The following is an 18889-nucleotide window of genomic DNA, read 5'->3' on the forward strand; positions in this document are numbered from 1 at the left end:
TACTGAACTTCGTAGGTCCACGAGGACACGTTCCGCACCAGAGTGGTACGGCAACCCTGTCCTGGAAATCATGTTGTTAAACAACGGTGAACCTTCGAACTATGAAGAAGCGATGGCGGGCCCGGATTCCGACAAATGGCTAGAAGCCATGAAATCAGAGATAGGATCCATGTATGAGAACGAAGTATGGACTTTGACTGACTTGCCCGATGATCGGCGAGCCATAGAAAACAAATGGATCTTTAAGAAGAAGACGGACGCAGATGGTAATGTGACCATCTACAAAGCTCGACTTGTCGCTAAGGGTTATCGACAAGTTCAAGGGGTTGACTACGATGAGACTTTCTCACCCGTAGCGAAGTTGAAGTCCGTCCGAATCATGTTAGCAATTGCCGCATACTATGATTATGAGATATGGCAGATGGACGTCAAAACGGCATTCCTTAATGGCTTCCTTAAGGAAGAGTTGTATATGATGCAGCCGGAAGGTTTTGTCGATCCTAAGAATGCTAACAAAGTATGCAAGCTCCAGCGCTCAATCTATGGGCTGGTGCAAGCATCTCGGAGTTGGAACATTCGCTTTGATGAGATGATCAAAGCGTTTGGGTTTACACAGACTTATGGAGAAGCCTGTGTTTACAAGAAAGTGAGTGGGAGCTCTGTAGCATTTCTCATATTATATGTGGATGACATACTATTGATGAGAAATGATATAGAATTCTTGGAAAGTATAAAGGACTATTTGAATAAGTGTTTTTCAATGAAGGACCTTGGAGAAGCTGCTTATATATTAGGCATCAAGATCTATAGAGATAGATCAAGACGCCTCATTGGTCTTTCACAGAGTACATACCTTGACAAGATATTGAAGAAGTTCAATATGGATCAGTCCAAGAAGGTGTTCTTACCTGTATTACAAGGTGTGCAATTGAGCACGGCTCAATGCCCGACCACGGCAGAAGATATAGAAAAGATGAGTGTCATCCCCTATGCCTCGGCCATAGGGTCTATTATGTATGCCATGCTGTGTACCAGACCTGATGTAAACCTTGCCATAAGTTTGGTAGGAAGATACCAAAGTAATCCCGGCATGGAACACTGGACAGCGGTCAAGAATATCCTGAAGTACCTGAAGAGGACTAAGGATATGTTTCTCGTTTATGGAGGTGACGAAGAGCTCGTCGTAAAGGGTTACGTCGACGCTAGCTTCGACACAGATCTGGATGACTCGAAGTCACAGACCGGATACGTGTATATTTTGAATGGAGGAGCAGTAAGCTGGTGCAGTTGCAAGCAAAGCGTCGTGGCGGGATCTACATGTGAAGCGGAGTACATGGCAGCCTCGGAGGCAGCACAGGAAGCAGTCTGGATGAAGGAGTTCATTACCGACCTAGGGGTGATTCCCAATGCGTCGGGCCCGATGACTCTCTTCTCTGACAACACTGGAGCTATTGCCCTTGCGAAGGAGCCCAGGTTTCACAGGAAGACCAGGCATATCAAGCGTCGCTTCAACTCCATTCGTGAAAGTGTTCAAAATGGAGACATAGATATTTGTAAAGTACACACGGACCTGAATGTAGCAGATCCGTTGACTAAACCTCTCCCTAGGGCAAAACATGATAAACACCAGGACGCAATGGGTGTTCGATTCATCACAATGTAACTAGATTATTGACTCTAGTGCAAGTGGGAGACTGTTGGAAATATGCCCTAGAGGCAATAATAAATGGTTATTATTATATTTCTTTGTTCATGGTAATTGTCTATTGTTCATGCTATAACTGTATTGTCCGGAAATCGTAATACATGTGTGAATACATAGACCACAAAGTGTCCCTAGTAAGCCTCTAGTTGACTAGCTCGTTGATCAACAGATAGTCATGGTTTCCTGACTATGGACATTGGATGTCATTGATAACGGGATCACATCATTAGGAGAATGATGTGATGGACAAGACCCAATCCTAAGCATAGCATAAAAGATCGTGTAGTTTCGTTTGCTAGAGCTTTTCCAATGTCAAGTATCTTTTCCTTAGACCATGATATCGTGCAACTCCCGGATACCGTAGGAGTGCTTTGGGTGTGCCAAACGTCACAACGTAACTGGGTGACCATAAAGGTGCACTATGGGTATCTCCGAAAGTATCTGTTGGGTTGGCACCGATCGAGACTGGGATTTGTCACTCCGTGTGACGGAGCGGTATCTCTGGGCCCACTCGGTAATGCATCATCATAATGAGCTCAATGTGACTAAGGCGTTAGTCACGGGATCATGCATTGCGGTACGAGTAAAGAGACTTGCCGGTAACGAGATTGAACAAGGTATTGGGATACCGACGATCGAATCTCGGGCAAGTAACATACCGTTTGACAAAGGGAATTGTATACGGGATTGATTGAATCCTCGACATCGTGGTTCATCCGATGAGATCATCGTGGAACATGTGGGAGCCAACATGGGTATCCAGATCCCGCTGTTGGTTATTGACCGGAGAGGCGTCTCGGTCATGTCTGCATGTCTCCCGAACCCTTAGGGTCTACACACTTAAGGTTCGGTGACGCTAGGGTTGTAGAGATATATGTATGCGGAAACCCGAAAGTTGTTCGTAGTCTCGGATGAGATCCCGGACGTCACGAGAGGTTCCGGAATGGTCCGGAGGTGAAGAATTATATATAGGAAGTCCAGTTTCGGCCACCGGGAAAGTTTCGGGGGTTACCGGTATTGTACCGGGACCACCGGAAGGGTCCCGGGGGTCCACCGGGTGGGGCCACCTATCCCGGAGGGGCCCATGGGCTGAAAGTGGAAGGGAACCAGCCCCTAGTGGGCTGGGCGCCCCCCATGGGCCTCCCCCCATGCGCCTAGGGTTGGGAACCCTAGGGTGGGGGACTTCCCCCTTGCCTTGGGGGGCAAGGCAACCCCTTCCCCCCTTTGGCCGCCGCCCCCCTTGAGATCCCATCTCTAGGGCCGGCGCCCCCCCAGGGGGCCTATATAAAGGGGGAGGGCAGCAACCTACAGCCTTGGGCGCCTCCCTCCTCCCCTGCAACACCTCTCTCTCTCTCGCAGAAGCTCGGCGAAGCCCTGCCGGAGACCCGCTACATCCACCACCACGCCGTCGTGCTGCTGGATCTCCATCAACCTCTCCTTCCCCCTTGCTGGATCAAGAAGGAGGAGACGTCGCTGCACCGTACGTGTGTTGAACGCGGAGGTGCCGTCCGTTCGGCACTCGGTCATCGGTGATTTGGATCACGGCGAGTACGACTCCGTCATCCACGTTCATTGGAACGCTTCCGCTCGCGATCTACAAGGGTATGTAGATGCACTCCTTTCCCCTCGTTGCTAGTAGACTCCATAGATGCATCTTGGTGAGCGTAGGAAAATTTTAAATTATGCTACGATTCCCAACACCTTCTTGCAAGACATTCTATTTGCTTAGGGTTTTGTTCCTCGCTACATCCATTGTATTATCCAGATTGTTAGTGGTGGCCACACTTCTATTGCCGTTAATGTGATTGTTGATCCCTATTTCAAGAATGGTTGTGGCTTGGGTCAAGGAGACCCCATTTTCCTCCTCATTTATAATTTCATCTCGGATGCTCTTGATAGGATGTTGTCCTCAGCGGTGGCCAGTACAGGTCACATCTCTGATGTTTCCTCACCTTCTTCCTCTTGGGGTAACCCATTTTCAGTACGCGGACAATATTATATTATCCTTGTAAAAAAGAATGACTTACAACTTGCTAACTTGTCGGGGCTAAAAATTAACCTTAACAAGAGTGAACCCTTTATTTTGGGTTGTCTGCCTGCAGAACAACCTCGAATTCCTAATAACATACTTAACTAAAAGCTTGGGTCTTTCCCTACCACCTATGTTGGAGTGCCTATCTCTCCTCTGAAACTCCTCACGGTGGATTTCAAACCTACCAAAGTTAAAGTGGGCGCTAGGGTTGCTCCCTGGCGAGGCCGCTACCAGTCCTCCACTGGTAAAGTGGCTCTCATCAAGTCTGGTTTGTTCAGTCTGCCCATGTTCATCATGGGTTTTATCTTTGTACGACAGTAACCATGCTAGATTTGATCGAGATCGTAGCGCTTTCTACTATAAAACATTGATGACAGGAAGAAATGTCGGATGGTCAAGTGGAAAATCATGTGCAGGACTAAAAGCCTTGGGGACAGCTAGGCATTGCAAATATTGCAACCATGAAAAAATATCTAATTATGAAGTGGTGGTGGCACATTCTCACCGAACCTCCTGATTGCATTTGGTGCCAGATTTTGCAGAGGAAATACTTTCCAAATTGCCCCCCTCTGATTTCCACCGTCCGTGGTAGCTCTCAATTTTGGAAATCTTTAATCCAGGTGCTGGATGAGTTTCTTGGTTTTGTCAAATTTCCGGTTGGTTCTGGCGCTACCATCAGGATCTGACTGGACTGGTGGTCGGGTCCGAGTCCTTTTGTGTGAAACCTTCCCTGTCTTATTCTCTTACCGTGACAACCCATAGATCTCCATTTCGGAGCTCGATTCTCATAACTAGGGCCTTGGGCTACGCCGGATGTTGTCTCCTAAAGACTTGGTAGACTAGCCGGCCCTCACTACCATTCTCCCTCCGCTCTCGAAGACCACAGACCAAATCCTTTAGTATTGCGATTTCCTCCTCATATCCGTCTCGTGTAGACTTGAGTTCCTCTTCAAGCTCCATGTTCCTGGTCATCACCTTCTTTAGATCTATCATGCTTGCGCACATTTGGTTCTCCTGTCGACGAATGTGCTGGTTTAACTCCTGGATGAAAACTGCAATGGACCTGTCCCTCCTGGTGCTGATCATCTCCCATTGCTCATCTCGGCGCCCACATATCTGGTAGATGGTGTCCTTAAGATCCTTGTGATAAACTTCGCCGATGCGTCCCATGGCGATGTGGGCTGCCATGCTCTTACCTAGACTCCAGGTTGGTGCATCAAAGGAAAACTCTATGGGCTCAGTAACTAGCGTGAATGTCCTTCCTGGAACTTGAACTCGAATCATCCAATGCTCCTCTTCTGGTAAAGTGGCGGTGTAGGTCCCGGTGAAGCTTGGTATTCTGATATTGAGGTACCTAGTGACTTCTTTCAAGTGTCTCCCAAAAGGTGTGTCTTCATCCGGTTGAGCAAACTTGTTCCTTGAGTCCGCCATCCTATAGTGTGGAAAATGAAGAGGAGTCAGAAGTGAGTAGAGAAGAGTGACCTATGGTTTATCTTAGTGGTCGTGTCCTATAATCAGCGTGTGCTCTGATACCATCTTGTAGCGATCCGACCTCAGACGGTCAAATCTCTGTGTATAAGTGTCATCCCTGGATCGGTAATGCTGACACACACAGTACTTGAAGGATTTATAATAGAGTGCAATCACACACTTATTACATCGAATGTCTCAAAAGAGAACTTATTACAATAATATGGCTTAAGGCCATCTAAATAAGATAATAGCGGAAGACTTGGAAGATAAAGCGAGTCCATCAACTCCAACGGCATAACTGAGTGCACGACAACGACCTAGCGCACCTTACTCTTAGTCTGAAAAGTCTGCAACATAATACATTGCAGCCCGAAACGGGTCAGCACATGGAATATGCTGGCAAAATAACACAGTAGAGCAATGAACAAGATAAATGCTATCACTACATGCATATATGGCTGGTGGAGGCTCTATGGTTATAATGTTTTTGCGAAAAGCCAATTTTTCCCTACAACAAAGGAATATATTTTGTTTAACTATCGTGGTAGTTGAAACATTGAGAATGGTAACCCCATCTCAATCCCAACTAAGGAATAATTAACAACCCAACAAATTAATTTAGAGTGATGAGATCAACATGATAATCCAAGAACCAGATATTCAAGCTGCCCATAACCGGGGACACGGCTAACCATGATTAGTTTGTACACTCTGCAGAGGTTTGCGCACTTTTTTTCCCCACAAGACTCGATCTCCTCTATTGGATTTCTCGCACTACATGGTGTTTGAGAAACGGATGACCGAGACACAGTCTTTCAGAAACATTAACTCTTTACTCTGGGTAGACAGTTACTCCTACTTTCCACTACATCTGCTAGTCTACCACTGAAAGAGGTCATGCAACATACTCAACTATGCTAGAGCCCATAATAGCTTGTGGCTGCACCCAGAAGTTTCTAGCATGAATAATCTTATGATCCCTTTGAGCCTGGGTGGCGAACCAAATGACAACACTGGTATATCCCCAGGTGCCCGCAACCAATCCACCCAGATGTGTATTTAAGTAGCCACCTTAAGTTAACCACTAATTAACAATCTCACATCTGTCATGGATCACTCAAACCAAACCACGTCTACGAGCATAGCATAGCAATATAAGCATAACGTAGAAGTAACTCCCAAGGGTTTGATAATAAAAAGGGCAATAGGTTCTACCTCATCATCTACTTCCCAATTCCCACATGTTAATCACATCCTAATCATGCAGTGTTTGAGGATTGTAACTAATGCATAAAAACTGGGTAATAAAGGGGTCTGATCAATGTCTTACTTGCCTTGCTGACGATCTGCAAACCCTAGAGACTCGTAGTAGCACGCTTCGCACTCCGGGAATTCTATCGCAAACAAACAATAGCATACATAAGCACTCAAGCATAGATGCAAGGGTAAAACTCAAATAAGAAGATCCAATCTGAAAGTTCAACTGAAGAGCTTCGATTTGCAAAAAGAATCGATCGAATCGGAACTACGAAACTGAAACTATGATCAGAAGAACCTCAAATTCAAATCTGCTTGAAACCAAATTTTAAATTGTCAAAACCATGTTCAAGTTGATTAACCAGAAAGAGCGGTTCAAGAAGAAGATTTTGGCATTGGTTTCACTGGATTTGGAAGAACGGTTAAAAAGTTGCGAGGGTTTTAAGATCAGGGGCTAAACTGGGATAAAAATAATCGCAGATAGGTCCCTGGCCGAAAGTAAATAGAAAAAGAAAAATCTATCAGACGAACGTTCCGCTAACAGAGACTAACGAACGAATTTGTTCGTTAAAACGAACTAACAAACGAACGTTCGTTAATTAACCTAAACCGAAGAAAACCGAACCGATCTAAAAAAACAAATTTAGGGTTAATAAAAAACCGGACGGTTCTATACCGGTTCATCGAAAAAAAACGGCAGTCGGCGGGGTCAACGGCGGCGGATGGCGAGGCGGCTCCGGCGGGGCTCCGCGGCGCGGGCGGCAGAGCTGTGGCGGCGGGCGACGCGGGCTGCGGCGGTGCTGGGTGGCGGTGGCGGTGGTGCGGTGCGAGACGGGGGAGGAGGCGGGAGGGGCGGCGGTATTTAAGGAGGAGGGGGTGAGGCCGGCTTGAGGGAGGGGCTACGCGGACGGCGTGACGCGGCCGGACTCCGACGAGTCCGCCTCGGCCACGATTCGGGAAGGCGGCGGCGCTGCGGGCCGGCTGGGCCTTCGGCCCAGTTCGGTCCGGGAACATTTTTTTTGGCCGAAAAGGAAAAATCCTAAAACAATATAAAAAATTCTAAAAATGCCAAAAACAATTTTCACCGTCTAAATAAAATATTTAGAACAAAGTGAACATTTTCTTGGCCTAAAAATGCAATTTTGAAAAATGCATATTTTTCTAATTCAAATAAAATAACAAATAAAATCCAAATAAAATATTTATTTGATTTTAACATTTTTCCTCCAATATTTCTTTTATTTTGGAGAAGTCATATTATCTCCTCTCTTTTATTTTATTTTTTATATTGGAAATATTTTGGAGAGAAAAATAATTAAAACCAAAGTGATCCTCTTTTCAAATTTGAGAAAAATTCAAATATGAAAATAAACGAAATCCCCAACTCTCTCCGTGGGTCCTTGAGTTGCTTAGAATTTCCAGGATCAAAAGCGAAATGCAAATAAAATATGATATGCATATGATGACCTATGTATAACATTCCAAATTGAAAATTTGGGATGTTACAAACCTACCCCCCTTAAGATGAATCTCGCCCTCGAGATTCGGGTTGGCTAGAAAATAGGTGTGGGTGGTCTTTCCGTAGATGTTCTTCTCGTTCCCATGTGGCTTCATCCTCGGTTTGGTGGCTCCACTGAACTTTGCAAAACTTGGTAACCTTGCTGCGTGTGATTCGGCTGACAAACTCGAGAATCTTGACATGTTTCTCCTCGTAGGTCAGATCACTATCCAACGGAATTTCTTCCAGGGGCACTGTATCTCTTAGAGGAATATCGGCCATCTCTGCATGACACTTCTTCAACTGAGAAACGTGAAACACATCATGAACTCCTGATAGTCCTTTGGGTAACTCCAACTTGTAGGCCACTTCTCCCATACGTTCCAAAATTCGGTATGGTCCTACAAATCTCGGGGCTAACTTTCCCTTGACTCCAAAGCGTTTAACTCCTCGCAGAGGTGACACACGAAGATATGCTCTGTCTCCGATTTCATAGACTACCTCCTTGCATTTTGAGTCTGCATAACTCTTCTTCCTGGCCTGAGCTACCTTCAGTCTATCTCGAATCAACTTAACCTTCTCTTCTGACTCTTTGATCAAATCTGGTCCAAACAACTGACGGTCTCCAACTTCATCCCACATCAACGGTGTCCTGCACCTCCTTCCATACAAAGCTTCGAAAGGTGCCATCTTCAAACTGGCCTGGTAGTTGTTGTTGTATGAGAACTCCGCGTAGGGCAAATTATCATCCCAACTAGATCCATAATCTAGCGCACAAGCTCTTAACATGCCCTCCAGAATCTGATTGACTCTCTCGGTCTGTCCATCTGTTTGCGGATGAAAAGTTGTACTAAACTCCAGTCTAGTTCCCAAGGTCTGGTGCAGCTGATGCCAAAACTTTGAAGTAAACTGTGTTCCTCTATCTGATACGATGGTCCTCGGAACTCCATGCAGACATACGATCCTGGTCATATATATCTTGGCCAACTTTGCACTTGTATAGGTGGTCTTCACTGGGATAAAGTGAGCCACTTTGGTCAAACGATCCACTACTACCCAGATAGAATCATATCCCGATCGGGTCCTGGGTAATCCGGTGATGAAATCCATGCCAAGCTTATCCCACTTCCATTCGGGTATCGGCATAGGCTGCAGTAATCCTGCTGGCTTCTGATGTTCTGCCTTCACTCTCTGACATACATCACATATGGCCACATACTCGGCAATATCCTTCTTCATACCAGTTCACCAGAAACGCTCCTTCAAATCCAAATACATCTTGGTGTTTCCGGGGTGTATCGAGTATGGTGAGTCATGAGCTTCCTGAAGTATTAACTTCCTGATCTCTGCATTATTGGGCACATATACACGGTCCTCAAACCACAAAGTGTCGTGCTCATCCTCACGAAAACCCTTGGCTTTTCCTTTGCTCATTTTCTCCTTTATCTCAGCAATCTCCTTATCATCTTTCTGAGCTTCTCGAATCTTTCCCAATAATATTGACTGAACCTCCATCGCTGCAACAAAACCTCTAGGGACTATTTCCAAACGTAGCTCCCTGAGATCTTCGGCTAACTCCTTTGGCAATCCTCCGCTTACGAGGGTATTGGCATAACTCTTCCGGCTCAAAGCGTCTGCTACGACATTGGCCTTGCCTGGATGATAATGCAACTTCATGTCATAATCCTTTATAAGCTCCAACCATCTCCTTTGCCTGAGATTCAGCTCCTTCCGAGTGAAAATGTACTTCAAACTCTTATGATCCGTGTACACATCACAACGGTTTCCAATAAGAAAATGTCTCCAGGTCTTGAGCGCATGCACTACGGCTGCTAACTCCAAATCATGCGTGGCATAATTCAACTCATGCGGTCGAAGTTGACGTGAGGCATATGAAACCACTCTTCCATCTTGCATAAGTACACCTCCAAGTCCTAAGCGAGAAGCATCGCAATACACTTGGAAATCCTTGCGTATATCCGGCAGAATCAGCACTGGGGCTGTAACCAAACGTTTCTTCAGCTCCTGAAAACTTGCCTCACATTCTTCTGTCCATTTGAACTTAGTGTCTTTCTTCAACAACTCTGTCATAGGCTTCGCAATCTTGGAAAAATTCTCAATGAATCTCCGGTAATATCCTGCGAGTCCAAGAAAATTGCGGATCTCTCCAACTGAGGTGGGTGCTAGCCAATCAGGGACAGACTGAACCTTGGTGGTATCCACTGCTATACCTTCTCCTGATATAACATGTCCAAGGAATCCAACTTCCTTCAACCAAAACTCGCATTTGCTGAACTTGGCGTAAAGCTGATGCTCCCTGAGCTTCTCGAGAACTAATCGCAAATGCTCCTTGTGTTCCTCTTCATTCTTCGAGTATACCAAAATATCATCAATGAACACCACGACAAATTTATCTAAGAACTCCATGAACACCTTATTCATCATACTCATGAAATAGGCAGGGGCATTAGTCAATCCAAATGACATAACCGTATACTCATATCGCCCGTACCTTGTGGTGAAGGCTATCTTAGGTATATCCTGTTCTTGGACCTTCAGCCGGTGGTATCCTGATCGCAGATCGATCTTGGAAAATACTTTAGCTCCTTTCAGCTGGTCAAACAAATCATTGATCATCGGTAGTGGGTATTTGTTCTTGATCGTTACCTCATTCAATGCACGATAATCAACAACCATTCTCAACGATCCATCCTTCTTCTCAACCAAGAGCACTGGGACTCCCCACGGTGATGAACTTCGCCGAATGTAACCTTTCTCCAATAACTTTAATCTGCTTCTTAATTTCCTCCAGATCATTTGCAGGCATCCGGTATGGCCCCTTCGATATCGGTCCGGTGCCTAGCAACAACTCTATCAAAAACTCAATGTCTCGATCCGGCGGCATTCCTGGTAGTTCCTCTGGAAATACATCCGGATAATCCTTCACTATAGGCACTTCCTCCTGAACAACTCCCGTGAGAGAATTTACTTGGGTCCTCCTTCGCGCATGTCTGGATACATGCTTAATCGTTTTTCCCTTCGGGGTGGTGAGCAGAACTGACTTACTGGCGCAATCGATGTTTCCTCCATACATCGATAGCCAATCCATGCCTAGTATCACATCCAATCCTTGCGACTCCAGAATTATTAAGTCTGAGGGGAAGACGTGCCTACCTATGGTCAATGGCATCTGAAAACATCCTTGGCTTGCCATATACTCCGCTCCTGGTGAGCTTACTAACATAGGTGTCCTAAGAACTTTAGTGGGCAACTTATACTTATCCACAAATCCCCTTGAAATGTATGAATGCGATGCACCAGTATAAAAAAGAACGATTGCAGTAAATGAGTTAACCAAAAACTTACCGATAACTGCATCGGGCTGCTCTTCAACCTCCTCCACGTTCACGTGGTTCACTTGTCCCCTGTTAAAAGGGTTGGGCTTCTTCCCAGAGCTTCCATTGCCATTTCCATTCTTTGCTTCAGGACACTCATTGGCATAGTGTCCAGTCTTCCCGCACTTGAAGCAAGTAATGTGACTTTGGTCCTTCTTAGTCGGTGTGGCTGGGTTAGAGCGGTTCTGGTTGCTGCCTGCTCCATTCCCATTTCCATTCTTGGGGCCACTATGGTTATGCGAACTTCCTCCATTGTGCGTATGGCCTCCATGGTTATGGGTATATCCTCCCGAGTTCGGGGTAAAACGAGGCTTCTGCTGAGGTCCTGAATTGTACTTCCCTTGTCCATACTTCCTTTTGCGGCTCTCAATCTGCTGCTGCTTCCCTTCAATCATAAGAGCCTTGTCTACCAACTCCTGGTAGTTAGCAAATGTCGCTACCATCAACTGCATACTCATCTCATCATTCAGCCCTTCCATAAACTTCTCTTGCTTCGCGGCATCTGTGGCCATATCATCTGGGGCATAGCGGGCTAACTTGCTGAACTCATCCATGTACCGCCCCACAGTACGGTTTCCCTGGCGTAAGTTGCGAAACTCATGCTTCTTCATGCTCATAGCTCCAGTTGAGACATGTGTTGTGCGAAATGCTTGCCGAAACTGCTCCCAAGTGACATTGGCTATGGGAAAAGTGGCTGTGTAATTCTCCCACCATGAGGATGCAGGTCCATCCAATTGATGTGCGGCAAAACGCACCTTCTCAGCATTTGTGCAACCTGCGGTGGTCAACTCCCTTCCAATCCTACGTAGCCAGTCATCAGCAACTATCGGCTCAGTGCTACTGGAAAACACCGGCGGTTGCAACCTCAGAAAAACGGGCTAAGTTGTCAACTGGAGGTGGTGGCGGTGGGTTGTTGTTGTTGTTGTTGTTGTTGTTGTTGTTGTTGTTGTTATTGTTGTTGTTGTTGTTGTCGTTGTTGCCTTGGTTCTAGACTAGTAACTGCATCAAGGCATTCTGCTGTTGGATCAACTGAGTGAGCTCCGGTGGGAAGACAAATCTGGGGTCACGTCTCGGAGGCATCTGATGGGTTTAGAGGGGAGAGATTAGAATAGAATGAGGTCTAGTGAGAAAACACTAACTATATGCACATGAGACAAACACATTCATATCACACCAATCAATTCAAACAAGGGCATACAATCGATCTAACTATCGTTACAGTGCTCGGACTATTACTATATACATGGGGGAATACTACTACTGATGTGGTGGTCGACTAAAAAATTTGATCGGTGGAAGACTCCATGATATCCGCTCCAGCTTCGTCTTCGTAATCATCATCACTACTGTCGGGGTCGGAGTCGGTGTCGTCGATGATGATGTAGTCCTCGGGATGGTCGTCATCTCCTCCTGGCGCGGGGTCAATCTCCCATGAATACTCCAAGCTTCCTTGTCAGGTCGTCATTCTTCTCCACTAGTATTGCGATTTCCTCCTCATATCCATCTCGTGTAGACTTGAGTTCCTCTTCAAGCTCCATGTTCCTGGTCATCACCTTCTTTAGATCTATCATGCTTGCGCACATTTGGTTCTCCTGTCGACGAATGTGCTGGTTTAACTCCTGGATGAAAACTGCAATGGACCAATCCCTCCTGGTGCTGATCATCTCCCATTGCTCATCTCGGCACCCACATATCTGGTAGATGGTGTCCTTAAGATCCTTGTGATAAACTTCGCCGATGCGTCCCATGGCGATGTGGGCTGCCATGCTCTTATCTAGACTCCAGGTTGGTGCATCAAAGGAAAACTCTATGGGCTCAGTAACTGGCGTGAATGTCCTTCCTGGAACTTGAACTCGAATCATCCAACGCTCCTCTTCTGGTAAAGTGGCGGTGTAGGTACCGGTGAAGCTTGGTATTCTGATATTGAGGTACCTAGTGACTTCTTTCAAGTGTCTCCCAAAAGGTGTGTCTTCATCCGGTTGAGCAAACTTGTTCCTTGAGTCCGCCATCCTATAGTGTGGAAAATGGAGAGGAGTCAGAAATGAGTAGAGAAGAGTGACCTATGGTTTATCTTAGTGGTCGTGTCCTACAATCAGTGTGTGCTCTGATACCATCTTGTAGCGATCCGACCTCAGACGGTCAAATCTTTGTGTATAAGTATCATCCCTGGATCGGTAATGCTGACACACACAGTACTTGAAGGATTTATAACAGAGTGCAATCACACACTTATTACATCGAATGTCTCAAAAGAGAACTTATTACAATAATATGGCTTAAGGCCATCTAAATAAGATCATAGCGGAAGACTTGGAAGATAAAGCGAGTCCATCAACTCCAATGGCATAGCTGAGTGCACGACAACGACCTAGCGCACCTTACTCTTCGTCTGAAAAGTCTGCAACATAATACGTTGCAGCCCGAAACGGGTCAGCACATGGAATATGCTGGCAAAATAACACAGTAGAGCAATGAACAAGATATATGCTATCACTACATGCATATATGGCTGGTGGAGGCTCTATGGTTATAATGTTTTTGCGAAAAGTCAATTTTTCCCTACAATAAAGAAATATATTTTGTTTAACTATCATGGTAGTTGAAACATTGAGAATGGTAACCCCATCTCAATCCCAATTAAGCAGTAATTAACAACCCAACAAATTAATTTAGATTGATGAGATCAACATGATAATCCAACCAGATACTCAAGATGTCCATAACCGGGGACACGACTAACCATGATTAGTTTGTACACTCTGCAGAGGTTTGCGCACTTTTCCCCACAAGACTCGATCTCCTCCGTTGGATTTCTCGCACTACATGGTGTTTGAGAAATGGATGACCGAGACACAGTCTTTCAGAAACATTAACTCTTTACTCTGGGTAGACAGTTACTCCTACTTTCCCCTACATCTGCTAGTCTACACTGAAAGAGGTAATGCAACATACTCAACTATGCTAGAGCCCATAATAGCTTGTGGCTGCACACTGAAGTTTCTAGCATGAATAATCTTATGATCCCTTTGAGCCTGGGTGGCGAACCCAAGGACAACACTGGTATATCCCCAGGTGACCGCAACCAATCCACCCAGATGTGTATTTAAGTAGCCACCTTAAGTTAACCATTAATTAACAATCTCACATCTTTCATGGATCACTCAAATCAAACCACGTCTACGAGCATAGCGTAGCAATATAAGCATAACGTAGAAATAACTCCCAAGGGTTTGATAATAAAAAGGGCAATAGGTTCTACCTCATCATCTACTTCCCAATTTCCACATGTTAATCACATCCTAATCATGCAGTGTTTGAGGATTGTAATTAATGCATAAAAACTGGTTAATAAAGGGGTATGATCAATGTGTTACTTGCCTTGCTGACGATCTGCAAACCCTAGAGACTCGTAGTAGCACGCTTTGCACTCCGGGAATTCTATCGCAAACAAACAATAGCATACATAAGCACTCAAGCATAGATGCAAGGGTAAAACTCAAATAAGAAGATCCAATCTAAAATTTCAACTGAAGAGCTTCGATTTGCAAAAAGAATCGATCGAATCGGAACTACGAAACTGAAACTACGATCAGAAGAACCTCGAATTCAAATCTGCTTGACACCAAATTTTAAATCGTCAAAACCATGTTCAAGTTGATTAACCAGAAATAGGTGTTCGATACGAAGATTTTGGCGTTGGTTTCACTGGATTTGGACGAACGGTTAAAAAGTTGCGAGGGTGCGAAGATGAGGGGCTAATCTGCGATAAAAATAATCGCAGATAGGTCCCTGGCCGAAAATAAACAGAAAAAGAAAAATCTATCGGACAAACGTCCGCTAACAGAGACTAACGAAAAAATTTGTTCGTTAAAACGAAGTAACGAATGAACGTCCGTTAATTAACCTAAACCGAAGAAAACCGAACCGATTAAAAAAATCAATCTAGGGTTAATAAAAAAACAGACGGTTCTATACCGGTTCACCGGAAAAAACCCGGCAGTCGGCGGGGTCAACGGTGGCGGACGACGAGGCGGCTGCGGCGGGGCTCCGCGGCTGCGGCGGCGCGGTAGCGTGGCGGCGGCGCGGCGCGGGCAGGCGGCGTCGAGCGGCGCGGGCGGCGGAGCCGCGGCTGCGGGCGACGTGGGCACCGGCGGCGACGACGCTGGGAGGCGGTGGTGATGGTGCGGTGCGGGATGGGGAGGAGGCGGCGGGGGCGGTGGTATTTATGGAGGAGGGGGGCGAGGCTGGCTTGCGGGAGGGGCGACGCGGACGGCATAGCGCGGCCGGACTCCGGCGAGTCCGCCTCGACCATGATTCGGGAAGACGGCGGCGCTGCGGGCCGGCTGGGCCTTCGGCCCAGTTCGGTCCGGGAACATTTTTTAAATAAAATCCACCGAAAAGGAAAAATCCTAAATGAATATAAAAAAAATCTAAAAAAGCCAAAAGTAATTTTCACCGTCTAACTAAAATATTTAGAACAAAGTAAACATTTTCTTGGCCGAAAAATGCAATTTTGAAAAATGCATATTTTTCTAATTCAAATAAAATCCAAATAAAATATCTATTTGATTTTTACATTTTTCCTCCAATATTTCTTTTATTTTGGAGAAGTCATATTATCTCCTCTCTTTTATTTTATTTTATATTGGAAATATTTTGGAGAGAAAAATAATTAAAAACAAAGTTATCCTCTTTTGAAATTTGAGAAAAATTCAAATATGAAAATAAACGAAATCCCCAACTCTCTCCGTGGGTCCTTGAGTTGCTTAGAATTTCCAGGATCAAAACCGAAATGCAAATAAAATATGATATGCATATGATGACCTATGTATAACATTCCAAATTAAACATTTGGGATGTTACACCCATGGACTTAACATGGCGAGAAGCTTAGAAGTGGAGGACACCCAGGCATAAAACTTACATATTTTGGAGAGTGAAAACATCATTTTTCCAAATTGCTCGAAACCAAGATCTACTATCCCAGGTGCATCAACGTCGTTCATACGGTTCCAACAACCTCAAGAATGTCGAATTCCAAGTTCATATGAAGAAATGGTAACTGCTTTACCGAAGGAGTCCAAAGTGTTGGATGGCCTCTGGTACGACCGTAGATGGTCGTACCACTGCTCCTACCATGCCCAAAAATCTCTGAAAGTTCCCCTTTTAGGCGGGATTCTTCGCGGATTTCATCCCCGTTTGTTCCGGCGGCTTCCTTGGCCTGCAAGGGATGTTTTGGGAAAGTATTAGGCTCACCTAGAGCCCTTGAATCAAAGGACAGATACTACATCTATAGAGGAGACCCGAGGAGGCCGGTTATATATCTCCATCCGCCGTACCCGTCAGACAACCGTCTCTTCAACCACAAACCATCCAAAATCCATCTCACCACGTCCAGTTGCCGCCCACATAAAGTACTTGGGGGTTGTGCCAAGCCTCCATCTCCATCGATGCAACCTTGGAAGAAGATCGAAAGGGAACCGTCGCCACCGGAGGGCACGACCATGGGTCGCCGCCATCGTGCCATCATCATTCGCCGTCGCGCCGTCTCCATCACCACCACCAACACCCCTTCTCCTTCCCCCATCACAGTCTCCGTGATGAGTTGTAACAATTCTTGAACCATCTATATGTGTGATGTTATTTGAGTAATTGTTGACTATGTGTTGGTTAGCTAGTAAGCGGTTATTTGATATGAATTTTTTTTATTTACGTGTGTCTTCTTCATGTTTTATTTGCCTTTTGCAGTAATTTAGTGATTGGAGATGTCGGATCCATCGGCGTAACTGGAGACATCCAATTCCCCCAGGCCACACATGAAGTTGATAGGTAGTTGTGTGATCTGATAGACCTCCGGATGACAGTCGTTGATATGTTGAGGGGAACACAACTATTCCCGGAGTAACGATTGTCCATAAAACATATTGCCTTCGGTCCGGTCCTCGTGACTTTAATGTTTTTCCGTTAGTTGTCGCAGGTGTGGGACGAGAAGTAGGATGATTGAGTTGTCTCGACATAACGCTGCTTGAGAGATAATGTTATGTGAGTAACCGCCCGCAATATGTAATTGCATGTATCCTGTAATGCAAGGACTGACTTAACCACATGTGTAGATAGTCAAAAAGCTTAACTCCGTCTGCGTCGGGGCTGAATGAGACCGTACCTAGACGTCAACGTTCTCATGTAAGACATCACATATTTCTTAGTAGTTTATTTTCTCCATTTATTTTAGTATTTATTTTTCGTTCATTCTAATATCTTAGTTTAATTCCCTCTTTTAGTCATTTCTCCTATCAACAACCAACTTTAGTGAACTATTTCCAAATTCTGATTGGGGTGTGAGCGTAGTTGCGTAAGTGACAACACAGCTACAGGGATAGTGGTGTCTTCCTTTTCGCTCCATGTGGATCGACAAACCTTACTTCCTGCAAAATTGCTACATGGCCCTGCACACTTGCACGACGTCAAACTTTTCTGGCGCCGTTGTCGATGAGAAGAGCGTTTGGTTATTACATTCTCGTTCACAAATAGTTTACTTTTGTTTGTTGCTATTTATCCTACCATTTCCCCCTTAAACCAAAAAAATCTGCTCGTCATGTCTTGTGAGATGTATACTCAAATGCAATGAAGAAGAAGAGACACGATATTAAACTATTTGCGACTACCTATGAAGCAACATTAAAAGAATGGATATAATTGGTGAACAAAAGTGCATCCCTTATATGTGCTTCATATCCGTAATCATGCATAGAAAGTGGATCCGAAGAACAGCTGAGATGTCAATGTAAGTGCAATATCGACCCATACTAGCAAGTTATAATACTATGTTAAATTAAATGATAGATTGGTGGTTTTACAATTTGTACTACTTGTTACCATTTAAAGGTCTTCTTCTAATGCCCCCACGACATTTTATTATTATATGTAGCATGGCCATCTCTTGGTCTTTTTTGTGATGCCCCCATGGCATTTATTATTATTATTATTATTATTATTATTATTATTATTATTATTATTATTATTATTATTATTATTATATGTAGCATAGCAATTTCTTTATCTTTTCTGTAATTCCCCCATGACATTTCTTTTATTAAGAGCATGAAATTTTACTAATTAGTAACATGCCACTTTTATTATTAAGAGGATGAGTGTTTTTTTATTAAGAGCATGGGATTTTTATTATTAGTACCATGACTTTTTTGTCAATAGGATGACTGTTTTATGATAAGAGCATGACATTTTATTATTAGGAGGATGTCGGCCTTATTATTAACATGTTGGCAGTTTTATATTGAGAGCATGACATTTTTATTATTGTTGGCAGGACATTTTTATTATCAGGAGGATGTCATTGTTTTATTGGCATGCCAAAAAAACTAACATTTGCATTTTTTTAAGATTTTATGCATGATGTACAAAATAAAGCAAACAATTTATGGCACGGACCTTTTTCTGGTCCTTGGCAAAAATAATAATAATATGTTCTCCAAAACATTTTTTTTCATATTGACAACATATCCATGTCA

Source organism: Triticum aestivum, chromosome 5D (genome assembly GCF_018294505.1).
Source record: "Triticum aestivum cultivar Chinese Spring chromosome 5D, IWGSC CS RefSeq v2.1, whole genome shotgun sequence".
Lineage (NCBI taxonomy): Eukaryota > Viridiplantae > Streptophyta > Magnoliopsida > Poales > Poaceae > Triticum > Triticum aestivum.